Source organism: Pongo pygmaeus, chromosome 15 (genome assembly GCF_028885625.2).
Source record: "Pongo pygmaeus isolate AG05252 chromosome 15, NHGRI_mPonPyg2-v2.0_pri, whole genome shotgun sequence".
Classification (NCBI taxonomy): domain Eukaryota; kingdom Metazoa; phylum Chordata; class Mammalia; order Primates; family Hominidae; genus Pongo; species Pongo pygmaeus.
The window spans coordinates 29,959,219-29,974,137 of record NC_072388.2 but is presented as its reverse complement, the minus strand read 5'-3'; the positions used below and the strand labels follow the sequence as shown (position 1 = coordinate 29,974,137).

At 37.8% G+C, this 14,919-nt stretch overlaps 1 protein-coding gene across 6 annotated transcripts in view; it reads right to left on the bottom strand.

Annotated features, from left to right (window-relative positions):
• Positions 1 to 14,919, bottom strand: part of NUBPL (NUBP iron-sulfur cluster assembly factor, mitochondrial) — a 331,583-nt gene that overhangs the window by 213,534 nt on the left and 103,130 nt on the right. The window lies entirely within an intron of this gene.

The following is a 14,919-nucleotide window of genomic DNA, read 5'->3' as shown; positions in this document are numbered from 1 at the left end:
CAGGTGGATCACGAGGTCAGGAGATTGAAACCATCCTGGCCAACACGGTGAAACCCCGTCTCTACTAAAAATACAAAAAATTAGCTGGGCATGGTGGTGAGCGCCTGTAGTCCCAGCTACTCAGGATGCTGAGGCAGGAGAGTAGCATGAACCCAGGAGGCAGAGGCTGCAGTGAGCCAAGATCACGCCACTGCACTCCAGCCTGGGTGACAGTGCGAGACTCCGTCTCAGAGAAAAACAAAAAATTACCAGAAATGAAATGTTGGCATAGTCTGAAACCATATTTTTTAGTTAATTAAGAAAGACTCTAAGCAACAACTCATGATTACAGGTACAAATAAGTTTCTTTGCCTTAGAATTTTATTTTTTTAAAATGTGTACAGCAACTCCTCCACATAAACTTAATAGAAAAACTTACAATGTACTAACAAGTGAAAGTTAACAAAGAAACTTTGGAATCCACAGCCCTGTGAATAATAGCTTTTTGAAGAGGCCATTATTAACTGAACTTATCATGATACAGATCATTATTTCCTACCTCCTCATATTTTCATGAGAGCTCATGCACTGAAGCATAAAAGATTCTTACTGTAAGTCAAACTATTTCAGTTGCCACAATGCTGCATCCTTCTCACTCTATTACAACAAAGTTCTATCTTTTCTAATAGGTGTGAATTTAATTAATCTTTTGTATGTAACCAGTTGGTTTCAAACAAATCTAGGGACTGCTTTTATATTATAAATTAATTGTTAAACTAGAATAAATGCCACTGTGACCACATCAAACTAAAGAGCTAGGTAAAAAGCAAATAGGCATAAGAACAGCTGCTTTACATCTTCCCATTAAAGTTGACATCTTTACATGTTCCAGGGATAACTCTGATCTAGAATCAGATCTTCTTTTTATAGGAATCCCATTGTTCGTGAATCAACTATGTAGTAGATGTCACCATGTACTTGGTATTAGCAATAAGCCTTAGAAACCTTTGTACTTTCTACTCTGTTCCCTGGCTCCAAAAATAAAGTTTTAAATGTAGCTGAACACCATGGTTCAGGAATATATGTCTAAAACAACATTATAACTTGAAATCATTTAACTAGAGGCATTAAATCCATTTTTTAAAATGGGGACAGAGAGTATAATCAAGAATATACAACCTCATTTTATAAATTTTAAATAATACTCAAACACAGGGTAAAGTAAAAGAAAAAATATTTATTTTTAAAGTTTTATAAAAAAATAAACCTGTATTCATATCTTAAAGAAAAGACATGCAAAGATACAAGAATGTTCAGAAAGGAAAGGGCATCCAGTACAAATTTTACAATTTCACTTCTCACCAGCTACTTCTCTAGTCCTTCCTTTCTGAAACCAAGGTCCTTTCTAACAAGAAACCAGATCCAAGAAAAGGAGTTACATGCATAATTGTTCTCTCAGAAGAACTTTATGTGGCCGTGTGAGACAAAGTGGTTCCACCAAAAAATACTAGTACCAGGAGAGGTTTACAATGCTCTACCTATTTACCTAGAAGAAAAGAAGGATTTAAAGAGAGAAGGTAAGTAAAGACTAGAAAGTGGAATGGGTCAAAACTCAAAACTTGACCCATCAACCTGGACAGCCAAAAGGCAATAAAAATAATGCTGTACTAAAAGTGGAAATGAGGGAGGAAGTAGAAAATTTGAGAAAGGAGCAGAAAATAAGACTATGAAGAAAATCATGTTTTTGTAATGTTATGGCTTCTATTACTCTTAATATTAAAATTCCATTTATCTTCAGCATACTTTCCTCTTTTGTACCATCTTGGAACCCTAGTATGCCCATCTCAGGCATCCTACCATCTAAAAGCTGAAAGCCATTCAGGCATATCTTTCCTTTAATCCAACCTATTTTTCAGTTTTAAAAAAAATGTCCCTCTTTTCCAATTCATCCTTTCCACAATCAAAACTCTCATTTTCTCACGTGGACAGACTGCATTAGGAAAATCATCTGGCTCAAGTCGATCACATTGAGAACTTCAGCTTTTCAGAAAATCTAAGTATTTTTTAAATAGAAACTATTAGCTCACTAGAATATAAATGGGAAAGAATACATAAGGGATATTTTGGAGCAGGGGTGATACATCAGATTCTTTTCTACTCTGGGGCTAATTCACTGAGTACAGATATAAATTTGGTATCTCACTTCTAAAACTTGCCATCTTGTATTAGAAAGTTTAACAGGATGTAATAAAAGGAAGGCTAGAAACAAATAAGACATACTAGGACTTAAAGCAAAGACAATAAACACAGTTTACATACTGTTACTCCAGCAACCCATACACAACCATTTCCTGACTCCAGCCTATTTTATATGTGCCTTATCACCAGTAATTGATCACAGCATTCTTCGTTACTAAAACCAGGTAGAGTGTGAGAATCTTTTCAACATTATGTCCCAGGTAGTCAGTTGGTATTTAAGATGAAAACTATATGTCATCTCCAAGTTGTCAGGCATCTGGGAGAGAAAAATTTTAAAGATGACAGAAAGAACCACTTATATTCAGTCCAAAAAAAAAAAAATAGTAGCAGTTACATTACATAGTCACAAAGCACCACATTTATTTTAGATACTTTAGGTATTTTATTTCACTGAATCCTTACAACAGCCTTATGGGGCAAGTAATATCTCCATTTTACAGTTGGGGAAAGTCAAGGTTATCCTCAGCCTTCTCTCTGCTTATCTAATCCCCTTCTTCCACGGCAGCCTCCAAAACAGCTCTCCATAACTATTCCCTCTTCTACTCTCCTTTAGCATCTGACACTTAATAAATGTTATCCTCTATGATTATTTATCTTTTTATGCCTTTATCCTGCCTCACCATCTAAATGCTATATTCCCCTTGATTAGTATAGTAAGTGCTCATAAACATGTTCATATAATGTCCAAAACAATTCTATAAACAGCTAAAGAGTCCACAGTAAATAGCTATTAAAGGAGGCACGGTGGCTCACGCCTGTAATCCCAGCACTTTGGGAGGTCGAGGCAGGTGGATCACTTGATGTCAGGAGTTTAAGACCATCCTGGCAAATATGGCGAAACCCCGTCCAAACTAAAAATACAAAGATTAGCCGGCATGGTAGTGCGTGCCTGAAGTCCCAGCTACTCAGGAGGCTGAGGTGGGAGAATCACTTGAACCCAGAAGGTGGAGGCTGCAGTGAGCTGAGATAGTGCTACCGCACTCCAGCCTGGGTGACAGAGTGAGACTCCCTCTCAAAAAAAAAAAAAAAAGCTATTAAAGAAAACTTCCATAACCTATATTTGATCATCAGGCATTTTTAGTGCAGTGAAATATTATTTATTATCATAAATTAGTCACTATCTGTGATCTTGGGCAAACTGTCTTCATATGGCAAATGAAGTCTTCATATGACATACTGCATATGGAATAGCTGAAGATCAGAAAATTAAACTAACCTGCCCAAAGTTAAAAAGCTAGCAACAGAAACATTAAGTATTTCAGTTAAGGCCTGTTTCTTCATAAGTGCCATATTCTTTTCACATACATATCCAAGAAGCAGGAGGTTTACAGTTACTCCAACATACATGAGATTAACAGATAACACACAGTTGAAAGGTTAGCTAATATGAAAAAAGGTTTCTTTGTATTGCTTGAAGATGCCCAGACAATTTCCCTGGAATGATTTAACAGTGTTCTGATATATCCAGTTACTCTGTAATTAATATGAATCATCTTTTAAACAGTAGTTGAATATTTTTTATTTGTTCTGACATATCTTTTAGGTAGATTTCTGTTATTCTCAATCTTTCTGTTCATAGGGGACATTTCCAGCCTTATCAAATTCATATGATGTGTAAGACTCTTTTTCTTCTATTAGTTCTGACTTCTAAAATTCTCAAGTTTTTGAAGTAGCAAATTCTCAAGTTTTTGAAGTAGCATTTTTAAGTAGCAATAGTAAGCTACAAGTACAAGGAATTCAATAGCTGGAATTTAAAACTTACTAGCAATACATACTCACGGGTAGTAAAAAAGAAGAGTGTTGAGCAGCAAGTTAGAAAAATATGAGTGACATACTGAGATAAGAAAAAGATATCTATAACAAGGGCTAAACACAAAATTACACTTGTTATAGTGACCAAAATGCCTGTTAATGTGTATGTTATGAAGCAAGAAAAAACCTGTTTAAGGCTTTAACCTGTATTAAACATTTTAAAAAGACAAAATTATGACTGCCTGCATAAAAAGACCCAACGAAGGACAAAAATAGAATACAATAGAAAATAGAGGTGCAGCCAAAGACAAGACACTGGCTTCAGTGTGGCCTTGATAACATTGTGGCTGTAAGACTTACATAAACCGAATTTGTTTTGAAAGATAATATACTTACAAATACTTAGAGGCAAACTCTTTTCAATAAACATTGTTTAGATAATAAAAGCCTTACTACATTACCCATTTAGTTACACTAGAGATTTGAAAGCTTATATGAATGGGCCATATATCAGAGTATATAGATAAGAAATCATAGTAAAGAAGTAATAAAAAGCACAATCATCAATGACTGCCATACCACATTAAATTGGAGGCTGCCCACACAGGTAATAAAACTTTGGAAGTTGGGGGTCTGGTGATTTTGGTTACTGGCTACATTTGAAGTATTTCTAGAACAGTGACTACATGAAAGATTTTATTCTGTGCCGTTTAATATTTAGGCAATTATCAATTTATATAATAGCTGTACCGCTAAAAAAGACTGCATAAAAATTACATTTCTTTAAAAAGGAATTTGATTTTAAAGGCTTACTACATAAGACAATTCTTTCTCCTCACTCACTCATTCAACATATTTATTGAGTGCCTTCTACAGGCATACTTTGTTTTATTTTGCTTTGCCTTATTGCACTTTGCAGTTATTGCATTTTTTACAAATCTAAGGTTTGTGGCAACCCTACATTGAGCAAGTCTATTGGTGCCATTTTTCCAATAGCATGTGCTCACTTCATTTCTATATGTCACATTTTGGCAATTCTGACAATATTTCACACTTTTTTATTATTATTATGTCTATCATAGTGATATTTGATGTTACTACTGTAATTGTTGTGGGGCACCATGAACTGCACCCATGTAAGATGCAAACCTATTCAATATATGTTGTGTGTGTGTTCTGACTGCTCGACTGACCAGCCCATCCCCCTATCTCTCTCTCTCTCTCTCTCTCTCTCTCTCCCCTCAGGCCTCCCTATTCCTTCAGACATAACAATATTGAAATTAGGCCAATTAATAATGCTATCATGGCTTCTAAGTGTTCAAGTGAAATAAAAAGTTATATGTTTCTCACTTTAAATGAAAAGATATACATGATTATGCTTGGTAAGGAAATTGTGTCAAAAACCAAGATAGGCCAAGAGCTAGGCCTCTTGAACCAAAGAGCCAAGTTGTGAATGCAAAGGAAAAGTTCTTGTAAGAAACTAAAAGTGCTACTCCCATGAACACATAAATAAAAAGAAAGCAAAACAGCCTTATTGCTGAGACAGAGAAAGCTTTATTGGTCTGGATAGAAGATCAAACCAGCCACAACATTCTCTTAACCCAGAATGTAATCTAGAATATGGCCCTAACTCTCTTCAATTCTATTAAAGCTGAGAGAGATGAGGAAGATACAGAAGAAAAGTTGGAAGGTAGCAGATATTGGTTCATGAGGTTTAAGAAAAAAAAGCCATCTCTATAACATAAAAGTACAAGGTGAAGAAGCAAGTGCTGATGTAGAAGGTGCAGCAAGTTATCCAGAAGATCTAGCTAAGATAATGGAAGGAAGTAGCTAAACAACAGATATTCAATGTAGATTAAATGGAAGAAGATACCAGGACTTTCACAGCTAGGGGAAAAAAGTCAATGCTTGGCTTCAAACAACAGGTTTACTCTCTTAATAGGGGCTAATGCAGCTGGTAACTTTAAGTTGAATCCAATATTCACTGACCATTTTGAAAATACAAGGGTTCTCAAAAAGTATGCTAAATCTACTCTGCCTGTGCTCTATAAATGGAACAATAAAGCCTGGCTGACAGCACAGCATGGTTTACTAATATTTTAAGCCCACTGTTGAAACCTTTTTGTCACCCAGGCTAGAGTGCAGTGGCACCATCTTGGCTCACTGCAGCCTCAACCTCCTGGGTTCAAGTGATCCTCCTGCCTCAGCACCCCAAGTAGCTGAGACTACACGTGCTCTCTGCCATGCCTTGCTAATTTTTGTGTTTTCAGTAGAGACGGGGTTTTGCCATATTGCCCAGGCTGGTCTCAAACTCCTGAACTCAGGCGATCCACCCGCATCAGCCTCCCAAACTGTTAGGATTACAGGTGTGAGCCACCATGCCCGGCCAATTCCTTTCAAAATATTACTGCTCATTGACAATGCACCTGGACACCCAAGAGCTCTGATGGAGATGTGCAAGCAGATGAATGTTGTCTTCATGCCTGCTAACACAACATCCATTCTGCAGCCTGTGGATCAAGAAGTAATTTTGACTTTCAAGTCTTATTATTTCAGAAATACACTTCATAAGGCTAAAGCTGCCATAGATAGTAGTGATTCCTCTAACAGATCTGTCAATTGAAAATCTCCTGGAAAGGATTCATTATTCTAGATGCCGTTAAGAACATTCATGATTCATTGGAGGGGATCAAAGTATCAAAATGAACAGGAGTTAGGAAGAAGTTGATTCCAACCCTCATGGATGACACTGAGACTAGAATTAGAAATGGAGCCTGAAGATGGGACTTAATTGCTGCAATCTCATGGTAAAACAAACAGATAAGGAGTTGTTTTTTTATGATGAGCAAAGAAAGTACTTTCTTGAGATGGAATCTACTCTGTGAAGATGCTGTGAACTTTGTTGAAATGACAACAAAAAGTTTAGAATGTTATATAAACTTAGTTGATAAAGCAGTGACAGGGCTTGAGAGAATTGACTCCAATTTTGAAAGAAGTTCTACTGTGGGCAAATGCTATCAAACAGCATTACATGCTATAGACAAATCATTCATGAAAAGAAGAGTCAATCAATGTGGCAAACATCATTTTTGTCTGAAGAAATTGCCATAGCCAGGCTGGGCACGGTGGCTCACACCTGTAATCCCAGCACTTTGGGAGGCCGAGGTGGGCAGATCACGAGGTCAGGAGATGGAGACCATCCTGGCTAACACTGTGAAACCCCGTCTCTACTAAAAAATAGAAAAAATTAGCCGGGTGTGGTGGCGGGTGCCTGTAGTCTCCGCTACTCTGGAGGCTGAGGCAGGAGAATGGCATGAACCTGGGAGGTGGAGCTTGCAGTGAGCTGAAATTGTGCCACTGCACTCCAGCCTGGGTGACAGAGCGAGACTCCATCTCAAAAAAAAAAAAAAAAAAAAAAAAGTTCATTGCCATACCCAACCCAACATTCAGCAACTACCACCCTGATCAGTCAGCAGCAATTCACATGCAGGCAAGACCATCCACAGGCAAAAAGATTACCATTCACTGAAGGCTAATGATCATTAGCATTTTTAAGCAATAAAATATTTTTAATTAAGGTACATAAATATTTTTAGACATAATACTATTTCACACTTCATGGACTACAGTATAGTGTAAACATAACTTTTATATGCAATGGGAAACCAAAAAATTCATGTGGCTTACTATTGAGACACTTGCTTTATTGCAGTGGTCTGGAACAAGACCTGCAACATCTCTGAGATATACCTGTATATACCAAGTATGAAGTTTGGTGTTAGTGCTATAGTAGCAAAGAAAAACAGACATAATATCTTTCCCCATGAAATTTAAAGTCAATAGGAGAGACAGATACTAACCACACAATTGTTGCGGGAAGTCAGGGACCCTGAAGGGACGAACCAGCTGGAGCCGTGGCAGAGGAACACAAATTGTGAAGATTTCATGTACATTTATCACTTCCCTAATAATACTCTTATAATTTCTTATGCCTGTCTTTACTTCAATCTCTGAACATAAATTGTGACGATTTCCTGGACATTTATCAGTTCCCAAATAATGCTCTTATAATTTCTTATGCCTGTCTTAATCTCTTAATCCTGTTATCTTCATAAGCTGAGGATGTACGAAACCTCAGGACCACTATTGTACAAATCGATTGTAAAACGTGTGTTTGAACAATACAAAATCAGTGAATCTTGAAAAAGAACAGAATAACGGCGATTTTCAGGGAACAAGGGAAGACAACCACAAGGTCTGACTGCCTGCGGGGTCGGGCAGAATACAGCCATATTTTTCTTCTTGCAGAGAGCCTATAAACAGACGTGCAAGTAGGAGAGATATCAATAAATTCTTTTCCTAGCAAGGAATATAATATTAAGACCCTAGGAAAAGAATTGCATTCCTCAGGGGAGGTCTATAAATGGCCACTCTGGGAGTGTCTGTCTTATGCAGTTGAGATAAGGACTGAAATACGCCCTGGTCTCCTGCAGTACCCTCAGGCTCACTAGAGTGGGGAAAAACCCCACCCTGGTGAATTTAAGGTCAGAACAGTTCTCTGCTCTCAAACCCTGTTTTCTGTTGTTTAAGATGTTTATCAAGACAATACACGCACAGCTGAACATAGACCCTCATCAGTAATTCTAATTTTGCCCTTTGCCTTGTGATCTTTGCTTTTGTCCTTGCCCTGTTTCCTCAGAAGCATGTGATCTTTGTTCTCTTTTTGCCCTTTGAAGCCTGTGATCTTTGTGACCTACTTCCTGTTCGTACACCCCCTTCCCTTTTGAAGTCTTTAATAAAAACCTGCTGGTTTTGTGGCTCAGGTGGGCATCACAGTCCTACTGATACATGATGTCACCCCCGGAGGCCCAGCTGTAAAATTCCTCTCTTTGTACTCTTTCTCTTTATTTCTCAGACTGGCTGACACTTAGGGAAAATAGAAAGAACCTACGTTAAAATATTGGGGGTGGGTTCCCCTGATACACAATCACTAGATAAATGTAAATTAGTAACCAAAACTAGTGCTATGAAAGAAATTATAGGATTTCGCCTTGTCACAGGGTCTTTGGTACAAAGGAAACCCTCTCCATAATTTAAAAACGCAACTCGCAAACTTGATGGTTTTATAAATTTTGGTTTTTATATATTGATGTCTTTAAAATCAGGGCACACATATTAGAAATGTTATTACTTTAGATAAATGCCATCATTTAAAGAAAAAGCAACTTTATTTTTTAATCATTTTTAATTGACAAAATTTATATATATTTATGGTATACAAAGCAATGTTCTCATATATGTATACACTATGGAATGATTCAATCAAGCTTATTAATATAAGCTTGTCAATTTTTTGTGGTGAGAACACTTAAAATGTACTCTCTTAGCAATTTTCAAGTGCACAATGCATTATTATTAACTATAGTCCCCATGCTGTACAATGGCTCTCCTCAACTTATTTCTCCTATCTAATGGAAACTTTGTTTCCTTTGGCCAATAGCTCCCCATTCTCCCATTTGTAACCCCTGGTAACCACCATTCAACTCTCTTAATTCTCTGAGTTCCACTTTTTTTAGATTCCACACATAAGTGAGATCACATGATATTTGTCTTTCTAAGCCTGGCTATTTCATTAAGCTTAATGTCTTCCAGCTTTACTCATATAGTTGCAAATGACAGAACTTCCTTCCTTTATGAGCCTGAGTAGTATATATATGATATATTCTGTATATATATCACATTTTCTTTATCCATTCATTCAACCACATTTTCTTCATCCATTCATTCATTGATAGACACTTAGTGATATTGAGCATTTTTTCATGCACCTATGGGTCATTTGCATGTCTTCTTTTGAGAAATGTCTATTCAGATCCTTTGCAGATTTTTCTTTCTTTTTTTTTGAGACAGAGTCTCACTCTGTCGCCCAGGCTGGAGTGCAGTGGCACTATCTCAGCTCACTGCAAGCTCCGCCTCCCAGGTTCATGACATTCTCCTGCCTCAGCCTCCCGAGTAGCTGAGACTACAGGCACCCACCACCACACCTGACTAATTTTTTTGTATTTTTAGTAGAGACAGGGTTTCACCATGTTAGCCAGGATTGTCTCGATCTCCTGACCTTGTGATCCGCCTGCCTCAGCCTCCCGAAGTGCTGGGATTACAGGCGTGAGCCACCACGCCCGGCCGCACATTTTTCAATACAGTTATTTGTTTTCTTGTTATTGAGTTAAGTTTCTTAAATATTTTGGATATTAACCCCTTATCAGATGTGTGGTTTAAAAATACCATCTACCATTCCATAGGTTACAAAAGAAAGAAACTTTAAATGTGTATTACACAATACCTGAGATAGCCCATCCTTTAAAAAATGTCATTCATGCTAAAACACCTAAGTTAAAATTTGAGAAGTAATTTCACATTTCAAAAAATATCCAAAGATCTGGGCAGGGTGTGGTGGCTCACTCCTGTAATGCCAGAACCTTGGGAGGCCAAGAAGTGTGGATCACTAGAGGCCAGGAATTTGAGACCAGCCTGGCCCTTAATCCCAGCTACTCAGTTGGCTGAGGCACAAGAATGGCTTGAACCCAGGCGGCAGAGGTTGCAGTGAGCTGAGATCCTGCCACTGCACTCTAGCATGGGCAACATAGCAAGACTCTGTCTAAAAAAAAAAAAAAAAAAAAAAATCCAAAGACGTGGAATAGTATCTGCTATAGTTTAGATACTGGCCTCTCCAAATCTCATGTTGAAATGTGATGCCCATTGTTAGAGGTAGGGCTTAATGAGAGGTGTTTGGGTTGTGGGACAGATCCCTCATGAATGGCTTGGTGCTATCCTCATGGTAATGAGTGAGCTCTATCTCTATTAGTTCCTATGAGTGCTGGTTGTTAAAAAAGAGCCTGGCACCTTGCTGCCCTCCTTGATTCCACTCTCATGATGTGATCTCTGCATATACTAGTTTCCCTTCCTTTACCATGAGTAGAAGCAGCCTAAGGCTTTCACTAGATGCCCAATCTTCCAGCCAGAAAAATCATGAGCCAAATATACCTTTTTTCTTTATATATTACCCAGCCTCAGGAATTCTTCTATAGCAACTTAAATGGACTAAGACAGTGTCAATAATTTAAAGCTGCTTTTAAACACAGGCATTTTAATTACGTTTCTCCTTCAAATAAGTAGCTAATAGACATTAAGTATGAAGACAGTATTTTTTCAATGAAAGCCATTCCCGGGGCCGGGTGCAGTGGCTCACGCCTGTAATCCCAACACTTTGGCAGGCCGAGGTGGGCAGATCACGAGGTCAGGAGATTGAGACCATCCTAGCTAACACTGAAATCCCGTCTCTACTAAAAATACAAAAAATTAGCTGGGCGTGGTGGCAGGCGCCTGTAGTCCCATCTACTCAGGAGGCTGAGGCAGGAGAATGGCGTGAATCCGGGAGGCGGAGCTTGCAGTGAGCCAAGACCACGCCACTGCACTGCAGCCTAGGTGACACAGCGAGACTCCGTCTCAAAAAAAAAAAAAGAAAGCCATTCCCAAAAGAAGCTTATTTAGTTAGGCTCTATCTCTACACACATATGCAATTACTTGAACTTACATCAATACAAACTAATTCATGTCTTATCAACTTTCTCTGTATATATGGCTAATATTTTTGACAACATGATTATCCCTGAAAAAGTGAATCTTGGGAGGCCGAGGCGGGCAGATCACCTGAGGTCGGGAGTTTGTGACCAGCCTGACCAGCATGGCAAAACCCCATCTCTACTAAAAATACAAAATTAGCCGGGCATGGTGGCACGTCTGTAATCCCAGCTACTCAGAAGGCTGAGGCAGGAGAATCACTTGAACCTGAGAGGCGGAGATTGCAGTGAGCAGAGATCACGCCATTGCACTCTAGCCTGGGCAACAAGAGCGAAACTCCGTCTCAAAACAAAAAAAAGTGAATTTTTAATTTGAATCTCCTAAAAGCAAAGAGCTAAGGGTGTTAACGTCTAATGGAAGATACTATGCAAATATTAAAAAGAGTATTTGCTCCTTCTTGACAACATAAAATGTATATGTATACTTAACATTTTTTAAAAATAACTTCAGCAGTCTCAACAGCATGTGCATAATACCTTATCTCCTCATATTTTTAATTTCTGAAATGTCAACTTAGGTGAGACTTTATTATACAAAAATGGTTACTTGTATCGAATATTTAAAGTTGTATGTTTTTAAACTTTTTGCAAACCTTAAAAGTTAAAAGTTCAAAACTCTAAAAGTGCAAAACTTAAAAGTTCATTTCACAAATCTTGTTGTGTATATCATTTATAATTTTACTAGAAAAATAAAAACGATTACTTTCACATTTTATCTTCACATTCAATCAATTCGTTACAGATTAAATTCCCCTAAACAATTATCTTCAATTATAAACCAGTGAAATTAAGTTGCCTAAAACATTTAAAACTAAATTTACAAATCAAATCAATCTGATTTTCTCAAACCTTTCAAATGAGCGACAGGGTAGCCTTGCAAATCTAACAACCAAAATACATAAGCAACTCTTGTAAATTTAATAAGCCAAACTAATAAGTGGAATAAATCCAATTACCTTAAAGGTTCTGACACTGTTTAGAAACGTAACAAATTATTTTACATCTTTCATATTAAAATCCTCCTAAGTATCGTGTAACAGTGAAGTAAAAAAACAAAACTTGGGGCCAGGAGCATTGGCTCATGCCTGTAATCCCAGCACTTTGGGAGGCCAAGGCAGGCAGATCTTGAGGTCAAGAAATCGAGACCATCCTGTCCAACATGGTGAAACCCCGTCTCTACTAAAAATAAAAAAATTAGCCAGGTGTAGTGGTGGGCGCCTGTAATCCCAGCTACTGGGGAGGCTGAGGAAGGAGAATCGCTTGAACCCGGGAGACGGAGGTTGCAGTGAGCCAAGATAGCACCACTGCACTCCAGCCTGGCAAAAACGCGAGACTCTGTCTCAAAACAAAAACAAGACTTCGATCCTGAGGACTTTGCAGAATAGAACTAACATATCAGTAGTGAATGGACTGCCTCACTCATGTGAAAGAGTAATAAACTATCTTGTTTAACTTACTATCTCATGGGTTTTCCTTCGCTCACAACCAAACGTGATCATAGTTAATGTATAGTCTATGTTTAATTTGAATTAAATATTTCAAGTTAAAATAACAAAGCTAACAGGGCAGATTCTCTGATACGTCTCTCTTAAAGGTTTCAAAACACCTTTAACAACAAATACACACGTGTAATATCACCATGACTATAAAACTTATTCCCAAACATAATGTTAAAAATGTTAGTGCTGATGGATTTACTTTACATCATAAACAAAGGTAGTATGCTTACCAAGATATGGTGTAGGGATATGGATTATCAGTCAGTGCATCAAGACACAGGACCTAGGCGCCTCTTCCAGGAGAGTTCTACCTGACTAGCATTGAATTTCCTTCTTATGGTACTAGGATTTTTCCAGTCCATGCCTTTTCTTACAACCCAATATATCATACATACTTTTAATTTTTTAAAGCAGCCTCTTAATACAACTTTTAATTGCCTGGTTTGAATTGATGATATTCTGTACAGCATAGTCAGATTCCACTAAATCTTTTTACTGACTGATTGGACTCTGCCTCCTTTTCTTCTCTTTTTCATCTTGTTCAATATCACAAAGCTAATTCATTTTGCTGACAGAAAAGATACAACAGAAAAATCAGTTTTTAGCTTATTGCTATTACTTTTACAAAATGACAACCAACAATTAGGTATAATATAACTTATGGCTATAAAACAGATTGTTTCGTGTCCACCTTTATTTATGACTTGGCTTTAATGGATGGCTACATGTACAACCTTATTAACCATAAGAAATTAAAAGTAGCCTTTTTCAAAAGGTGACCAGATATCGTGGTAAGGCCAAGAAAACAGTCCACATTTTCAATGGGTACAAATAAGCCAGATAGCCAAAACGGCTGAAAAAAGTGAGTGCAAAGTGGACAATCAGCTTCCCCACCATCTTGGGTTCCCTGGCAGAAGATCTGTCCTAGCCTCAACCCACAGGAAGCATCATGAATGCCTAAAGGGAGAAATATCCCTGAGGACAGCCAAAGACAATGAGGGGAGGTGGGACCACCATTCCTAGCCCTGGAAACTCTGATCTGTAACTCTGTCAAAGGAAATGCCAAATCAGATTGACTGTTCAGCAGCACCACATTGTAGGAGGTGTGTTACAGAGGTCCCCTGTGCACAAACCCCTAGCCAGCCTTCCCACATTGCCAGAATATTCCATTTGAGACCTCCCCCATTTGAGATGGGCAGTGCTCTGATCAAATACTGAATACTAGAGCTCGGGCAAACCTGGGCTTAAGGTGCCACTTAGTGCCAAAAAGAGGGCAGCAACCTAACAAGAAAAAAAAAGAAAGAAATTCAAAAATACAAACTCTAAAGAAACATATCCAATAAAAACCAAAGCAAGCCAGAAACAGAAGACTGGAATAAATAACTAATCCTTCATTGCAAATACATAGATGTACATCCACAAGAAACAGCAAACAAGGAACTGACCTCCTCAAATGGACAAAGCAAGGAACCAATGACTGGCCCTAACAAGATAGCTAAATGTGAGCTTTTTGACCGAGAATTCAAAATAGCACTTTTAAGAAAACTCAGTGATCTCCAAGATAACACAGAAAAACAATTCAGAAGTTTAACAGAGAAATTTAACAAAGAGACTGAAATATTAAAAATAAATCAAGCAGAAATTTTGAAACTGAGAAATATGTTTGCTGAAGTGAAAAATTCATTAGAATTTCTCAGCAGCAGAATGGATCAAGCAAAGGAAAGAATCAGTGAGCTCAAAAACAAGACTATTTGAAAACACACAAAGGAGAAAAAAGAAAGAAAAGGAAC